This window comes from Rhipicephalus microplus, chromosome 9 (genome assembly GCF_043290135.1).
Source record: "Rhipicephalus microplus isolate Deutch F79 chromosome 9, USDA_Rmic, whole genome shotgun sequence".
NCBI lineage: Eukaryota > Metazoa > Arthropoda > Arachnida > Ixodida > Ixodidae > Rhipicephalus > Rhipicephalus microplus.
In genome coordinates, this window is record NC_134708.1 from 49,045,274 (window position 1) to 49,064,350 (window position 19,077).

The 19,077-nt window shown below is 46.1% G+C and overlaps 1 protein-coding gene across 2 annotated transcripts in view; it reads left to right on the forward strand.

Annotated features, from left to right (window-relative positions):
* LOC119165005 (corticotropin-releasing factor receptor 1-like) overlaps positions 1-19,077 on the forward strand; it is a 329,918-nt gene that overhangs the window by 219,076 nt on the left and 91,765 nt on the right. The window lies entirely within an intron of this gene.

A 19,077-nucleotide genomic window follows, 5' to 3' on the forward strand; every position in this document is an offset into this window, starting at 1 on the left:
GCGCCTGCTTTTTTTGTTTTTGTCCTAAGAGAATGTGGGCGACCCCCCCCCCCCCCCCACACACACACACACGCACGCACGCACGTAAATGCAACCGCATTTTCCTGGCGTTGGGTCTGCGACCTGAACGCAGCGCGATTCACTGAGCTTCATGTTCGCGACGTAGTGGTTCGCAATGCATGGTCAGCGATGTCGGCCCGCTCACACGCAAGGTGTGCATGGAAGCGGGTGGCATTGGGCGAGTCGGCGGTTATTGGGATACGGCACTCGTGCAAGACAAATGATGTCGCGAGCATGAGTGTCGGCCCGACACCATTTGTCCCACTTGCTATTTACTCGTGAAACGTTTCCATGCGTACCGCCTTGCACGCCTACACTAACGGATCGACGTGAAAGTGCGTGGTGCTGCGAACTGACGCGTGTGCAACCCAGGCCTTGGTTATAGTTTAGGCCATTCGCAGGAAAAGCTTTTTTTTTTCATTTTTCGATAACTCACAGTTGCTCTGTCGAAGCTATAGTTGACCGGTGTATGTATATTCGTGCCTTTCGTTGTAATAAACTTTGTTGAGAGTCAGCACTCGTGTTGTCTTATCCTTCGTCTGGGTCCTCGTTCTTTTTGTGCTGTGAGTTATCAAAAAAAATTAACTATTATCAACTAGCCCAGATTTCCCTTCTTTTTAAGTAAAGCTTTGCTAATTAAGCAAGTTGTATTATTTGATCAACTTCAGCACGATTTTGTCAGTCTGCAAATTTAAACCGACGTATTGTAATAATGATTACGGGTGCATTATGGGCCCTAAATAAAACATAATTACTGCGCATGCCAGAATGGGAGACACCGCAATAAATTTAGACCATCCGGGGTACTTTGACATGTGCCTAAATTGAGACACACGGGTGTTTCTGGCATTTGTTAGGAGACACTCAGGCGGAATGATTGCTGGCCATTTAGGCCGAGCAGTTGCAACAGCACGACCACCACCACCCACGGGGGATTCTAGAGTTATTGTATATGTCTCCATAAAAGCGCACTAAGGAGAAACACTGGCTTGGTTTAGTTTGACGATCTGCATTCTGAAAACTATACTACCATATGTTTCACTATTCTAAGTTCATTATTAGCGAAGAACATCAACGTCGAAGATTGTCAAATTTTGTGCAGAAATTCCCACGTGTGACGTAAAAAAAGATTCAAAATGTATTTTTCTCAATCGTGCAACCTTGGCTCAATTAAATTATTTAAAACTTCGTATGCTAGGTTTGGTACCCGCAGATGACACCCACAAATGTAAATGTACGTCATGTTTATCGATTGGGAGCTACGTATTGCCCTCTAGACATCTTCAAAATCTATGACATCACAGAATTAGCTGCGGGAATCTTAAGGTGTCATGTACAGCTTTCTTGCGCGTTTTTTTGTTTTTTATTTTTTGTTTTCTAAGCGTCGTGTCGTAGTCAAAATGATGCTTTCGGGATTGTAAAATTGTGTTTTACTAATACACTAAAAAACGTATTGCCATTTGTTGTTCATTCAAGGTAGCGCATACAGTAACTCAAGGAAATCCACATGATTCCATAAGTCGGTGCTTTTTTTTGTTTGTTTCTGCGCATTTCACGGCCAGTCCGTCTTACCGGCACGTATAGGCGAAGCAGCAAATCTGGCAATGAGCTGATCCGCTACGCGTAGTGACAGACGGGAGTGTCTGTGGAACTAGAAGAAAACAGCATTTCAGAAAAAAAAAAGAAAGTTCTTTACGCGCTATATAGCACCATTGCAGAGTCGTATATATACGGTACCTCAATGTCCGAAGACTGCATTTCCGATGGTGGCGGAAATGTTGTAGGCCCGTGTGGTCAGATTTGGGTGCACGTTAAAGAACCCCAGGTGGTCGAAATTTCTAGAGCCCTCCACTACGGCGTCTCTCATAATCATATGGTGGTTTTGGGACGTTAAACCCCACATATCAATCAATCTATCAATCAATGTCCGAAGATCACCGAAATACTTCCTCGATGAATCCAATCAGTGTGGCGGTTAAGCGGGCTTGTTGGTACGCACACACAGTCATCCCCAACATCGCGGAAACGGGACACAAACGAGACTCGGCATCTGTGTCAAGGTTTATGTTAACCGGTAGCGTAACTTCCATATAAGCCAATGGAGCCGGTAGCCCCGCCGCGGTGGTCTAGTGGCTAAGGTACTCGGCTGCTGACCCGCAGGTCGCGGGTTCAAATCCCGGCTGCGGCGGCTGCATTTCCGATGGAGGCGGAAATGTCGAGGCCCGTGTGCTCAGCTTTGGGTGCACGTTAAAGAACCCCAGGTGGTCAAAATTTCCGGAGCCCTCCACTACGGCGTCTCTCATAATCATATGGTGGTTTTGGGACGTTAAACCCCACTAATCAATCAATGGAGCCGGTAGTCGGCGGCTCGTTGCCACCATCGCCATCTACGTATGGAGGGAACAACTAACAGCAAACATTTTTCTTTAATATGATGTCACTACCGGAAGCGGTAGCAACGTCGTACATTATGGCACAAAATTCATTTTTTTTTATTAATTGCTGACCTTTTTACGTGCCGTTATTAATACGTGATTTTATTGCACCTTCTGGCTCACCAATTGTATGCGGGAGAGAAAAGAAACGAAGAAAAGAAACCAGATAGAGGAAGCAAGTTTGTTTTATTAGCCAAATGACATGCTTACAATATGCCCCCAAAAAAAAAACTCCGCAGACGCGATTGTGGCACAACTCTTCACGAGCACAATAGCCGAAAACTCACGTTGTCCAATCGTTGAAAACCACTGCAGCATTGAAAATATAGCTTTGGCAACCGTAGAGTACAGCGCCTCGTTGCTTAGCGCGTCGCATTCACCGTCTCCAAAGGCGAGGGTACTTGACTACGACTTGCACACCGGCCTGCACACGACTTGCACACCGGCCTGCACACGACTTGCACACCGGCGACTTGCACACTGACTACGACTTGCACACCGGCCATGCGCCAGTGTCGGCAGTCACAGGAGCGGCTGTCTACACATTCTCTGAGCTAGTTCAGCTCTGAAATGTCACACCAATAAACACCACACACAAAAAAAAGGTATACTACGGAAGGTGCGCATGAAACCACCACGGAAAAGTGAGCGATGCCTCGTTGACCTGGCAATGCGCCGAAGCAAAGAACTTGCCGAACTAAACACAAGCTCTGATAGCAGACTGCGTGGATACACTCCCCCACACCCCCTTCCCCTTTTAAGGCACTCGACCGAAAATTGAGGCAATCAACCATTTATCCATGTGTCAGATACACCATAAAGTAAGTTTATAGTTAACTGGTACATGTATAAAATTACTACCATTTAAAAAAACAAGTATATTGAGTTTTTAGTTTTGGAAGTTTGTCCCCTCTTCGCCTAGTAGCGCTGCGATTGCCGGCGGGTGTTGATGCCTGTGGCAAAAGGTTTTCAACCCTTCTAGTTGCGAGTTTCGCAACCCATGCAGTTTGACCATGCCCACGTTGTATAATCTCACCGGTGTCCCGTCTCTGCGCTGCTTATGATAATAAGTATATGAATCCAATCACTTTAGTCCTCTCGGCTGGCAGGCTCAAAATCGCGACGAATGCCCACTGGTCCTAAACAGCCTCACACTCACTGTCCGAGTCCCAATAATTCTAAGTGGACTCGGACTTGTTGTATTTGAATCTGAACTGCTACTCTCTCAAAGCAACAGCCCCGCTACGGTGGTCCAGTGGCTAAGGTACTCGGCTGCTGACCCGCAGGTCACGGGATCGAATCCCGGCTGTGGCGGCTGCATTTCCGATGGAGGCGGAAATGTTGTAGGCCCGTGTACTGAGATTTGGGTGCACGTTAAAGAACCCCAGGCGGTCAAAATTTCCGGAGCCCTCCACTACGGCGTCTCTCATATTCATATGGTGGTTTCGGGACGTTAAACCCCACAAATCCATAAATCAATCAATCTCTCAAAGCAACAACGTAGTCCTGAACTGAAACTAACAGCGCAAGCACAGAAAACATTTTACAGAGAAAAGAAACGACAAATACAAGCGCTGTCTATTGACTGCTTTATTTCTTAATTTTCCAATGCATCTTTATGTGCAAGTCAGCTCTACCACGCATGCCTACACAACAAATGTTTTACACAAGTGAAACAGGGATGAAAAGGGTGAATCAGATACGCGAAGAAAAGAAACGGTATTCAGATGATTGCATGGACAAAGAAACCATTCAAGAACACCGGTTCACGGCGACCTGCTACTGTGAGCAACCGGCCGTGGGGGCAAGGAAGCCGGGCGCGCAAATTACGTCACGGCGGTCAAATCCACCGATTTCGGTGGAGCGAGAATTCTCGCTCCACAGAGCGATACGCGATCCGTAGCGGCTGCTGATCTGCCAAAAAAAACACAATTCACGCGCTCAACACGCCTTTGGAATGTGATTGGTTCATGCAAAGCAGAAAAGTATGATCGTATGATCTAGATTTGCCATTGGAATTGAACATAAATGCTTACGACGACCTGCAGGTGGTCTCGGTGGAGAACACCTACAGAGCCAGATACACTGAGGTCTATAGGGAGAGGCTTCTGTCTGTCTTCTGTTTTTATGAGAAGGGCCTCGCGGTTTCCCTCCGATGGAACTGGCAAGAGGGTTCCAAGTTGGGATTTTCCCAAACATCCTCGTAGTGCACGATTTCGAGTGGCTAAAATATGTGTGTCCTAGTTCTTACAACTTTGGTTTATCCCAGTTCGCACGTAAAATATCTCAATCGTGGGAATAATTTGTTTGAATTTGGCGCAGAACCGGGCCATGTTCTTTTGGTAATTCTTTGCTAGAAGTTAGGTAAGTTTTCTGAGCCATGCCCCGCCGCGGTGGTCTAGTGGCTAAGGTACTCGGCTGCTGACCCACAGGTCACGGGATCGAATCCCGGCGGCAGCGGCTGCATTTTCGATGGAGGCGGAAATGTTGTAGGCCCGTGTGCTCAGATTTGGGTGCATGTAAAGAACCGCAAGTGGTTGAAATATCTGGAGCCCTCCACTACGGCGTCTCTCATAATCATATGCTGGTTTTGGGACGTTAGACCCCACATATCAATCAAGTTTTCCGAGCCTCTTTGAAACACATATTCACATCGTTCATCCAACTGCGGTAAACATTTCAAGGTTGCCATCGGCTCGGTAGATGTCGGTGTACAGCCGATGAAAACATCGGGACATTCTTTGCTGCAATTAAATTTAACAACCTAGTATTTGTCCTGGGCGCGTGCAGCTTGTCAAATCACGGCCTCCATTTCTCTGTGCTGAAATATCTTTGTTCTTAACATGCACATTCAGGGCTGGGTCAAGAAACGGAGAAAAAAGAACATTGTGAGAGGCGGTGGCCGAATATTTTTTGCACATATTGTAAGCATCAAACTTTCGTTCTAATATTTCTATTGTTTTTATTGTATAAATAGCATTACTCTAAAACTCCACAAGATTTTAGGAAATCACTCAATTCTTCCCCTCTTCCTCAATCCTCCACATTGCATGTCAGCCACAAGAGAAGATGAACAAGCACAAGAACATTGAACTGAAAACAGGCTGCTTCCAAGTTCATCTAATTAAAGAAGTATGTTTAGCCTCGTGCTTTTACGACGGAGTTGAGATTGTTCGCAGTGTCTGGAACGCCATCATTTAAGCATATAAGCTAACGTACACCCCGTTACAAAATTTGTGAGTTAAATTTCATTTTTCTGTGAAGTATTTAACTTAGTTGCATGATTAGAGCCAGGCCGGAGCCGCCTAAAAATGTACTTAGCTACGAAGCACGAACTGGGACGGATCGTGAAACAGCCAGCAGAACGACATGTAACATTTCTTATAACACAGTTTGCTATGAATTTTAAAGTTCTTAGTGCATACCTCTTTGGAGAATGAAAATTCATTAGGAGACATACTTTTGCTGTATGCCGCAAGCAGGCTCTCATATATTGCGATATCTTATAATTTATTTCATAATACTCCCACAAATCCTTGAGTGGGTATTACACAGGAGAACAGATAAAAAAAAATCAAGCTTTCGCCCCGCCGCGGTGGTCTAGTGGCTAAGGTACTCGGCTGCTGACCCGCAGGTCGCGCGTTCGATTCCCGGCTGCGGCGGCTGCATTTCCGATGGAGGCGGAAATGTTGTAGGCCCGTGTACTCAGATTTGGGTGCACGTTAAAGAACCCCAGGTGGTCAAAATTTCCGGAGCCCTCCACTGCGGCGTCTCTCATAATCAAATGGTGGTTTTGGGACGTTAAACCCCACAAATCAATCAATCAATCAAATCAAGCTTTGCGCTTTACAAATTGCAAAACAAAAAGTATGCGAAATAAGCAACATAGCAAAGTGAGCAAATAAAACCAACTGCCAACTACACTAATAAAGTAAGAACTAGAGGGAAGAGGTATAGCTAAAGCGTCTTGACATACAAAAAATCGTCACACTAATGATTGCACCAACGACTACGTAATTTAATTGATAATATTGCCATGCCACATCTCTATGCTTACCTTTGTCGGTTCCTGAACTATCGTTTCTTTGTCTGGCGCTAACTTAGTCTTTGCCGAACTTCTCATATGAGCGATGTCCTTCCCCAACCTTAACGTACGAAATGGCGCACTCCGCCGCACGCGACGCAACAGCCCGTGCAGGAGGCTATGGCCTTCTTCAAGAGTATGTGGACCGGGATCGACTTACGGGATACAATATGAACTGACCAAGGCGTGCTGCTTGGCCCAGCATTGCTATCCGCCACCTCGTGGCAATTTATGCTGAGCCCAATCAATTACCTGGCGACAGCTGCGAACGAACACTTACCCTAATCCACTGCTATATCACCGAGTACACCCCGAGATCTATAGCAGCAACATCTGTAAGGTCTGCCAGACATACACGCCAACGCTAACACTCATGCTTGGGGAACGCGAGGCTAAATTGAAGCGTATTATTTTCGATGTTCTTTCAGCGAGCTGCAAAGCCGCTTTGTGGAGCTCGCCGACTAACTCTGGGCAGTTCAGCAGGCGTGCGAAGTGGTAAAGAGTCAAGGCCATGACGTCCCCACAGGGGAGCCCTGAGCCCGGGCAATTAATCTGCCAGACAATTAATAAACTTTTTCTCATTCATTTATGTTGAACATGTTCGTGAGTGAAATTAAAAATCTGTCCTCACGTCGTAACACTTCTACGTCGGTGCGCAAGAACAAAAGAGGCTTTCGCGAGATACCGCGCTTAGAGTCCAAAACACTTCAAAGCGCGCCAAACTCTCCTCGGGCTTCATTAAGAATAATTTATTATTTTATCCAAACTTTCACTGCTCACTCAAAGAGGGTAAACATTTTACTCCGGACGATTTTTAGTAAGTTTTATACTGGTTGTTTCAAGAAATTTGTCCAATATTGTTTAAAAATCTACAAAAGACGCTATTTGCTCGCTATCTTCACAGTTGATTTTTCTGTAGTGGCAGGCATCTTAAGAAGGCTGAAGATATCATTTGAAACAGTATTTAGGAAAACTAAATTAATTAACTTTTTCATTTTTGGAGTTTTGCAAAATGCGTCACATAGAAGAATCGAAATCCTTGATGCGAAAAACCCATTGCCGCTTTGAGATTTCATAAAAGTGGACTCTATAGTAATAACTACGAAGATGTATAACAGCTGCATCTTGCCAAGAAAGAAAACTGATTGGTGTAACAAGAGACAAGAAGACAGCAGAGTGGATCGGGGAACAAACCGGGAATAATGATATCATATGTTAAATCAAGAAGAAATGAACATAGGGTGGGCATGTAGCGCGTAGGCAGGATAACCGCTGGTGATTAAGTATCATCATCACCATCATCAGCCTGACTACGTACACTGCAGGACAAAGGCCTCTCCCATGTTCCGCCAGTTAACCCGGTCCTGTGCTTGCTGCTGCCAGTTTATACCCGCAAACTTCTTAATCTCATCTGCCCACCTAACCTTCTGTCTCCCCCTAACCCGCTTTCCTTCTCTGGGAATCCAGTTATTTTACCCTTACCGACCAGCGGTTATCCTGTCTACGCGCTACATGCCCGGTCCATGTCCATTTCTTCTTCTTCATTTCAGCTCGGATATCCTTAACCCCCGTTTGTTCCCTAATCCACTCTGCTCTCTTCTTGTCTCTTAAGGTTACACCTACCATTTTTCTTTCCATTGCTCGCTGCGTCGTCCTCAATTTAAGCTGAACCCTCTTGGTAAGTCTCCAGGTTTCTGCTCCGTAGCTAAGTACCGGCAAGATACAGCTGTTATATACCTTTCTCTTGAGGGGTAGTGGCAATCTACCCGTCATAATTTGAGAGTGCTTGCCAAATGTGCTCCAGCCCATTCTTATTCTTCTAGTTACTTCAATCTCGTGGTTCGGCTCCACGGTTATTACCTGCCCTAAGTAGACATAGTCTTTTACAACTTTAAGTGCACTATTACCTATCTCGAAGCGCTGCTCTTTTCCGAGGTTGTTGTACATTACTTTCGTTTTCTGCAGATTCATTTTAAGACCTACCTTTCTGCTCTCCTTGTCTAACTCCGTAATCATGAATTGCAATTCGTCCCCTGAGTTACTCAGCAATGCAATGTCATCAGCGAAGCGCAGGTTACTAAGGTACTCTCCATTAACTCTTATTCTTAACTGTTCCCATTCTAGGTTTCTGAAAACCTCCTGCAAGCACGCGGTAAATAACAATAGGGAGATTGTGTCCCCCGGCCTTACACCCTTCTTGATTGGTATTCTGTTGCTTTCTTTATGAAGCACTATGGTAGCAGTTGATCCCCTGTAGATTTCTTCCAGGATGATTATATATACTTCATCGACGCCCTGATTCCGCAGTGTCTGCATGACGGCTGATATTTCTACTGAATCAAACGTCTTCTCGTGATTAATGAAGGCTATGTATAGTGATTGGTTATATTCTGAGCATTTCTCTATTACCTGATTGATAGTATGAATGTGGTCGATTGTTGAGTAGCCTGTTCGAAATCCTGCTTGTTCCTTTGGTTGATTGAATTCTAATGTTTTATTTGCTCTGTTAGCAATTACTTTTGTAAATAGCTTTTATACTACAGAGAGCAAGCTAATCGGCCTGTAATTCTTCAAGTCCTTGTCATCTCCTTTCTTATGTATTAAGATGATGTTAGCGTTCTTCCAAGACTCTGGTACTCTTCCCGTCAGGAGACACCTCGTAAACAGGGTGGCTAGTTTTTCTAACATAATCTGTCCTCCATCTTTGAGCAGATCTGATGTTACCTGATCCTCACCAGCAGCTTTGCCTCTTTGCATGCTCTCCGAAGCTTTTCTGACTTCTTCTATCAATACTGGTGGGGTGTCATCTGGGTTACTGCTAGTTCTTATAGTATTAAAGTCATGGTTGTTCCGGCTACTGTACAGATCTCTGTAAAACTCCTCCACTTTTTAACTGATTAATAGGCGTAAGGTACCCGACGTAAGAAGGTATAACATGGAGAGAATTGAACACGCTCTGAAAAACGGAGGAAGCGTCAAAGCAGTGAAGAGGAAACTTGGGATAGGCAAAAATTGGATGTATGCACTAAGGGACCAAGAAGGCAAAATAACTACCAATAAGGATAGGATTAAGTATATCTGACTGCATTCCCAGAGAAGGCAAGCGGGTTAGGGAGAGACATAAAGTTAGGTAGCCAGATGAGATTAGGATGTTTGCGGGTATAAAGTGGCAGCAGCAAACACAGGACCATGTTGACTGCCGGATCATGGAAGAGGCCTCTGTCCGGCCGTGGACGTTGTAATGATGATGATGATGATAATCTTGACGACGACGACGACGACAACGATGACATACGAAAGGTCACGGCACCGTCAATACCATAACAAGAGGTGACGGCAAAAAGTCACTGATTGTGCCAATATAATTACTTTCCCAATAAAACCAAACTGTCACGAGCCGGAAAGTGGAAGCTTGGGCAAACAAATAGGGGCTACAATTTATACTGTGACAGACAATCCACATCTTTATAGCGTGACAGACAATCCACATCTTTGTGCAGTTTTCCTGATTTATACACTACGGTGTAAGAATACTCCGGGTGGCGAAGTGCCCAGCGGGCGAGACAACCTGTGGGATCTTTGAGGGAGGTGAGGCAGCAAAGAGCGTGGTGGTCGGTGAGAACTATAAATGGTCGGCCGTATAAGTAAGGGCGAAATTTCGTGACTACCCACACCAGCGCTAGGAATTCGCGCTCTGTGATGGAATAATTACGCTCCGAGGGGGGGACAGCAGCTTGCTGGCATAAGCTATCACGCGATGCTGCCCACGTTGTCACTGAGCCAACACAGCGCCTATTCCATAACCGCTGGCATCGGTGCGGACTTCGGTCGGTGCCGTAGGGTCGAAGTGAGCCAGAACAGGAGGAAAAGTGAGCAAAGTGGTAAGGTCGGAGAATGCTACTGCTTGCGAGAGACCCCAGGTAAACGTCTCATCTGGTTTGAGTAAATCTGTTAGGGGCCGAGCGATTTCCACGAAGTTCTTGATGAACCGCCGAAAATGGGAGCAGAACCCTACAAAGCTGCGGACATCTTTGGCAGTTTTTGACACAGGAAAGTCCTTCACAGCTCGAACTTTTTCTGGGTCAGGCTGTACGCTGTAAGCGTCAACAATATGTCCAAGTATTGTAATGCGACGGCGACCAAACCGGCACTTGGATGAATTCAGCTGAAGGCCGGCGAGACGGAATACATCAAGAATTTTCGACAGTCTCTCAAGGTGCGCTTCAAAAGTGGGATCAAACACGATCACGTCATCCAGATAACAAAGACACATAGACCACTTGAATCCATGGAGCAGGGAGTCCATCATTCTTTCAAAGGTGGCAGGGGCATTACATAGGCCGAATGACATGGCTTTGAATTGGTAGAGGTCATCGGGTGTTACAAAAACCGTCTTCTCTCGGTCCATGAAATCCACGGCAATCTGCTAATTACCAGAACGAAGATCGATGGAAGAAAAGTAGGCGGCACCATGGAAGCAATCAAGGGCGTCGTCAATGCGGGGCAGAGGGTATGCGTCTTTCTTGGTGATGTTGTTAAGGTGGTGATAGTCCACACAAAATCGCCACGATCCGTCCTTCTTTTTAACTAATACCACCGGGGATGCCCAGGGACTGGAGGATGGTTCAATAATGTCATTCGCTAGCATCTTGTTCACCTCCTTCTGAATTATGCTCCGCTCAAAAGCAGACACTCTGTAGGGACGGCGGTGAACAGGGTTGGCATCACCTGTGTGTATGCGATGCTGGACAAAGGACGTCAGCCAAAGAGGTCGGTCGCCAAAATCGAAAATATTCTGGTAGGCCTCGAGAAGATGTTGTAGGGCTTCAACTTGCGGAGGCGAAAGATCAGTGGCGATCATGTCTACAATTTGACGGCTGCCCGAATGTGTTGCGAGTGATGCGCGCTGCGGTGAAACAAAGGTGTCTAAGGCAAGCACTTCTATTTGTAAATCGAGCGACGGACACAGATGGGCTATGGAAATGCCTTGTGGAACCACATGATTCATGTAGCCGAAATTTACAAGTGGTAGACAAGTTTTGTTATCTGTAATGCTGAGCACCGTATAGGGCACTGCAACATTGTGCGCAAGGAGTACGTCGGTGAGAGGCGTAGCGTAATAGTCACCGTCGGGCACAGCTGGTGAGCACAGAAAATCGACGTACGTCACAGTTTTGGAGGGCAGGTGAACAAAGTCGCTGCATTCTAATCGGCATGTAGGTTGGTACGGGGCGTCACTGATTTGTGGCAGTTCTAGGCGGAGCACACCAGTGGAGCAATCAATCAGAGCAGAATTGGCGGCAAGAAAATCGAGGCCTAGTATGAGGTCGTGGGGACATGTTGCAAGCACGGTAAAAAGGACGACCACTTGATGACCGGCTACGGTAAGTTGAGCTGTGCACATACCGACGATAGGGACTGTTGCACCATCTGCAACTTGGACGACACTGGTCAAGGGGGGCGTGAGGACCTTCTTCATGCGACGACGAAAACGCGAACTGATAATACAGACGTGAGCGCCCGTATCTATCAAAGCTTCAACAGGTGTGCCATCAACATATACTTCTAGGGTGTTCCCGTTCAAACGTAAGGGCAACAGAGGATTTTTTGGGTAAGGTCGACAGGGCAGCTTCACCTCCAGAAGCTGCGCAGCCTAGTTTTCCGGGAACATGCGGCGGTTAAACTATGGCGAGGGAGAGCCGCGACGCGTATTTGAACGAGAAGAGCGGCTTTGAGGCGGTGGCGACGACGAGACAAAGTGGCCGTAGTCCTCAGGGGCAGTAAATGCTGTGGACGCAGTGTGGGTCGGATAACGGTGGTTTAGTAGACGGAATGAGTTACTGTAAGCGGGGTACGAGCCAGAAGACATAGATGGCCACTGGCTGTGGCAGTAACGAGCGATGTGTCCCACCCGACCACAGCGGAAGCAGATTGGCTTATCATCAGCTGTTCGCCATTGAGACGGGTTCCTGGTTCGAATAGAGTACGGACGGTGACCTCTCATGTCCACAGAAGCTATCAAGGTACCAGTAGTATCCAGGGTAGGTGCAGTGGACAGGATACTGAGGTTAGCGAATTCCTTGCGGACAACAGCCTGGATCAAGGCGACAGCTGTCGTTGAGGCGTCGGGCAACGTCGGTTTGTTGGCAGCCGGGTAAGCGGCCTCGAGTTCACGTTGGACGATGCCCGTCACGTCGTCGGTCGTAGACGGATGACAAGGAGTGGCTTCGCAAGATGACGTTGCCGCGGTGTTGGGTAGGCGCTGGAACTGCTGCAAAATGCGTCGACTCTTCGCCTGCTCGAGACGGCGGCACTCTTTGATCACAGCGTCGATGGTCGTTACGTTGGTAAATACAAGCAGGCTGAACGCATCGTCAGCGATTCCTTTTAAAACTTGTGAAATCTTGTCGGCCTAAGTCATGTTGGGATCGGCCCTTTGACACAACGCTAAGACGTCTTGAATATAAGTCAAGTAAGGCTCAGTGGACGTCTGTGTACGTACGGCCAATTGCTTTCGGACATCAAGCTGTTGACCAAACGGGTTGCCAAAGAGGTCGCGGAGCTGTTGTTCAAACATTTCCCAGCTTGTGATTTTGTGCTCATGGGTCTCAAACCAGATGCGAGGGGTCTTGTCAAGATAAAAAATGACATTCGCAAGCCTAACGGTTGGGTCCCAGCCATATTGCTTGCTGACGCGCTCGTACATACTAAGCCACTTGTCCACATTCGCGTTTTCCTCTCAAGTAAAAGTACCGGGAGGCGGGATCACGGGGTTGCGTTAGGGCAACGTACCGGGTTGCTGTCGTTGCTGAGGTAGGTGGCGCAGCCGTATCCTCACCCGGAGCCATGGTAGCAGACTTAAGGAGGCGTCCATTGCGTAGCTCCGTTGTCAGAAGAGCACCCAGCACTTCCACCAAAATGTTACGTGGAAAATAACAGTAGTCAGTCTACAGCCTCAACGCAGCTCACCGACAACGTCCACTTCTTCACTCTCAGTCTGAGGCACCTTTCTTGGGTATGTCCCGCTCTGCCCTGTTTCAGTCAGCCGAAATCACATAACAACACAAACGAGCCTACAGTGCGTGGGTCTCGCAGTTTCTGTGTTTGTTATACGGCGTTATTGTGGGGCTCCGGATGTAATGCGCAGCTGTTGTCGTTAGCTTCGGGACTTTGGTACGTATACCTATCCTTTGAACGTTGTATATTGAGAACCTCGGTGCTGACTGCGCTATATATACTGGTGGCAGTAAAGTGATGATACTCTCGTACCCATCATGATGGGCACTTCAGATTGTCATACACAGACATCTGCAAGAGTGAAAAGCTGGTGCTAGTTTACTAGAAATCGTCTCAATAATATAGTAAGCATAGAACGAAGAGGTAGGGTTGGGAGAAGGCTATAGGAGAGAGGCGCGATATTAAAAAGGGGGTTTTCAGTGGCCTGAAAATCAAGTTTACAAGCCAATAACTCACCTGCACGCATCGTAAGACATCATTGTACTTGTAAATTACGAGGTGAGGTTTACATGATGTCCTATAAAACTATTTGGGGCCCTCCTAGATTGCGGAGGGGTATACGTCGGCCGTTAAACTGATTCTCACTAAACCATACGCACGTGACAGATTTGTGTGTGTACGCGCGAATATCCTTTTGTTCTGCTTTTTGTGCCGCACTATGCCTAGAATCAACTTTCCCCACAAATGAACAAAAACGAACATCTTGAACTGGTTTAAACACAAACTGAGTCTCCGTGGTGTAATAAAAGCCCAGTAGCTTGTTCTCGGCGTCACCATGAGAGCTTCCTGTAGGCGAGCGTAACTAGTGTAACCTTGTTCGTCGATGTCACAATGTTGCACTGACGTGACATAGCGAGGCTAAGTGAACGAATCAGACTAACTCAGCACTGTCTTGCGGCATGAGTTATTCTGGCTAGCTGAGCTTTACACTCTGTCCTTTGTAACTCAATCTTTCAGCACCTTCTCATTCTGTATGTGCTGTGTAATTTATTTTTGGTACATGCAGTAATAACGAATAAACTTGAACTTGATAAAACGAAACGCGTGGCTACATCTCGGCATTGGTGCTTCCTACCTGGTCTATTGCAGATTTCCTGAACACGTTTGTCGCAGACCCCAGTTTGCACAACGAATGTTTTCTTTCTCACACGTGCTCCGAACGAAATCCTTGCAGGGGGATTTCTCGCACTTGTACAGCCGGACCTTTTATCTGAGCCGGTGTTCTCGGAACGCCTCTTCAGTCCTTCCATCACGGTCGCAAATATTTAGGTGTGGAGGATGCATTTCGACGCAGGGGCGAATTTGACGAATCGTCTATAAAAGCGCGGTGACGTCTTTCGCCGACGCCATTCCCGGAATATGAGCGTCCCGCGAAGCTTGAATGATTTCCCAGAACTATATACAGAGCGGGTCGCGGCATTTCTTTACGGTTGCGACGAACTTTCTCGGCCTGTCGTCTCGTCCGTCAACGTCTGAAACAGTTCTCGGCGTGGAGCGGCACCAACACCGCACACCCTGTCTTTACTTTCTTGCCGACTCCTTTCCCCCTGCACCGACAGAAAGGAATCGCTTCTCGTCTTTCGCCAATGTGTTGAGCGCGGTGTGCAAAAAGTTGTCATGGCAACGGCTCTGGCACGCGATCGAGATGTGAAAGACTGCGAGTGTCCAGAGTGCGGGCGAAATAAACGCAGCCAACTTGCCAAAGATCAGAAGCCTAAAAAACAGAGGAAATAGAAGCGGTAGGAGCTCGCTCTTGAGTCGTTTCGCACACATTCTTGAGTCACTCACTGCCCCACGTGTAAGAGCGTGAGATCAAAGGTCGACGAGTGGTATTCATATATCAGTATAGCCGTGAATTCGGCTGATACAAGATGGTACTATAATACTCTGATAAAGCTCAAAGCAGTGTTAACGTCGATAGCCTCGTGACATTGTATAATGCAGCTCTGCTTTTTTCGCTAAGCATAAATGAATGATCGAAGAAAAAACACGCAAGAAGCTACTCACACAGAATTCACGGACAGACAATGAACGACAGTTATTTATTAAAGTAAAAAGTCATGGGTGCTTCATCAAACGCGAGAATTCTCCGTTGGCATCCGCATACCGCGTTGTCGGCGTCAACATTAAAGATGCAAAAAGCCAGTCACGTGGTGACGTCACTATATGGGCCGTCACAGATAGCTAATACTTGTGACGTCGTCCTAATGCCATCGCAACGTCACACAGTTTGACTTCTTCGCATGATGACGTCATTAATGTAAACTCCCTTGCAATCGTCACTAACTGGGTTAAAAAAAAGGGGGGGGGGTGATCACAGAGGTCACGCGAAGCCATGTGAGGCGCAGAAAGATTGCAGTGCTTCCGATCTTGGAGGCAATGCTAAACCACGTTAGGGGCAGAGAGAGGGGGGGGGTGAATACATCCAGTCAGCAGATAAAAAAGATGGCGGTTTTCTTCGAGTCCTGCTAGCTGGGCGAATGCGCAAGAGGCCCTGATTTCTTCTAGAGCCAGGGAGAGAATCGAGAGAGAGAAATAAATAAACATATTGTACATTCATCAAGTGTCTTTAAAGCATGATACTTTAATATGCAATAAGATTGAATAACCAAATTTTACTGGGATTAAGGAATATCAATTGAACAATACCTTCTGGACGATGCTCATCAAACCTAGCAAAAGTTATGCTGTGGTGTCGAAACTCTCGGTCTCAAGATATTTCAGTCGTGTGGAATATTTTATTGTTTGCTTATTAAAAATGTTATTCTGTAGTGTCCAAACTGTTCGTTCCGGATATTGCATTTTTTGTGGAATGATAATATACAGGCGTATGTGTTGTTGTTTTTCATTGTTGGGTTTTATATAGTGTTTAAGATTGTTGTTTTAAATTCAAGATATAATAAAGTGAACCACGTGAATATGGTTGTGAGAGAAGATATTACTTGTTATGGAATGGTAGATTTTAATCTCGCTCTCGCTTTGTGTAGTATGGTGCAAGTTTTCGTTGCTTAACGTAACACATATGGGGCTAGTTGGTGAGGTATATTTTTTTGTGTGGGAAACTCACCCATCCTTAAGTATTGTGACAAAGACAAAAGAACGACATCTTGTGATATCACTTACCTGAGTTTGTCACGAGATATTGTGCTAACAACTATAATGAAGAATTTTCGTTAATGACGCGTTTATGAGAGGATTGAATACCTAGAAAAAGTGCCGATTTTGCAACCGTTATATCCTGTAAAAAAATAAAAAAATATTCGCAGGGTGACTTAGACAATTGCTTAAGACGCCAGGTTGGTGAAAGACGTCACCCGCTTCTTTTTTCTTGTCAATCAATGCGTTGATTCCGCCCCCCCCCCCTCTTTCCGAAAGCTTTACGTGCCAAACGTAGCTTTGCATTGCCTCTTAAATTAGTGCATTTAAAAGCTTTATGCGGTTCGCCTGGTTTTGTACCAAGCTTTGTGCAACTCAACCTGGTTTTGTACCACTGCCTCCTAGATCAATCCACTTTGACCGTGACACTGTGTCATGCCATATAAGGTCACAATTTTTGATGACCCGGGACGTCGTGTTGGCGTCACATGGTAACACCATCGCGTGGATGAATAAAGTAACTTCATTTAGGCTTAGTCCAGCAGTTCAACACGTGATTCTTCCAAAGCGTTGTACTTTTTTTTTTCATTAGTGCTATTATCTGCTGTTTTGTGTACTGTTGAACTACGATGAATCAATGAATTGTTAATTTTGTTGTGTCGAGCTTTCTCGTTGTTATTTTTTACCTTGGACTGTAACCTTGTGCTTTTTGAATCATTCGCTGCACCCCCACCCCCCTTTTAGTAAATGCCATCGGGTCTGCAAGGTAATTTTCAATAAATACATCAACGAATAAATAAATTATTTGTAGCATCAGGAGCCACTTTTAGCCTTTGATGATGCATCAACGGCTTTCGTTATAAAAAAAAAAACTGTAGCGACGACTGAAGTCACTTGGCTGCGATGAATGGCAATGGCACAGCGAAGTACAAGCGAGTGTTCCCGTATCGCAGAGCTATAATGTATCAATTTCCAATGGAAGCTGTTCTCTTTCAGCCATTTTTCAGCATACATCCTGTCTCCTTCCACGTCTTTCCCGCTGTGCCTCTTCTCCGTCGCCTTTCACAGCCGATTCTATTGAACCGATACATTATTCAGGAGGAGAGAGAAAAAAATCAACTCTTATTCCGAGAAAACAACGCAGGAGGGTGGCCTCTTTATTCTTGGTATATAGCCGCTGGCCATTGCCATTTCTAGAACGCACGCGTGAAATTGCGGAAGCATTTGAAATAATAAAAGCGAGAGACGAATGCGTAAGTCGGCCATCAATAGCTCGCATTCATGCTAAAGTTTCGTATCTACCGTATGCGTGCGCGGGAGGAAGAGGCAGAAGAGGGGGGGGGGGCGCAAAGCCAGCCCAATGCACTGACTTAATTAGAGAGGGGGACGCAAAGTGGGCCTCATACATAGACATGAGAATGTGGGGGGCACTGCGACAAAATTTCGCCACCCCCCTCCCTTGAAGTTGAACCCTGCGCACGCTGATAATATCAACAACATACGTGATTAAAAGGTTCATTGGGGTTGATAATGTTTTGTTAGAGCCTTTCTTTCCATTTGAGTATGCCCCGTTTTTTTTTTCTTCAATAAACTTTCAGGTGATAGGCAGCGCTTGCGTCGTGTACTTCATTGTACTTCGTGTAGCCCAATTTCATACATTATTACCGCTCTCGCAGGCTGCGCTGTTCCTTCGTGTCGGGGTCTGATAGCCCAGCTTCCCACAGGTCTTCGCAGATTGCTCGATTGCCTACGAAGCCAGGTTTTCGCACGCATTCGCTTACCATACTGAAGAGGGTATCTAATACATCGCAGTACAAGTTGTGGGCGTTTGTTCGGTGAAATTCAGTTCATTCTACCGTGCACGTAACTAGCCATTCACAAAGAGACTTCTTTTTGGATGAGTTGGGGCTCAGATTGCGCGGCTGTGCTTGACTGCGGTGCCTGATGCATTCGGGGGTGCGGGGGGGGGGGGGGGGGGTCGAGGAGCGTGCAGCGCCAGCTATTTGATGACACTCTGAAAAATGTACAGGAAAGCAGAAGGAGTCTTCCGCGCACGTGTACAGATTTGACGTACGACGTGAAATGAAATGGTCAAGATAACATGTTATCACGAAAGCACACCTTTGAAAAATAGGAAGTAATGCGTGTTTCACTGACACAATCAGATCCTTTCTTTTTGACATAGAGGGCTCCCAAAAAATGTCTATCAGTTTGCTACACAATGGCAGGAGTTACAATGCGTGGGAAGATTAACATTATCTTTCGCACTTATGCTATCAACATGCTCTTGTCAGCCCCCTTCTTACCCTCGAAACGAATTTTTCACTACTATTGGTAGAATAGCAAACCTAATGGTTCGCAAATTTTTTTTAGGATTACTGCCTC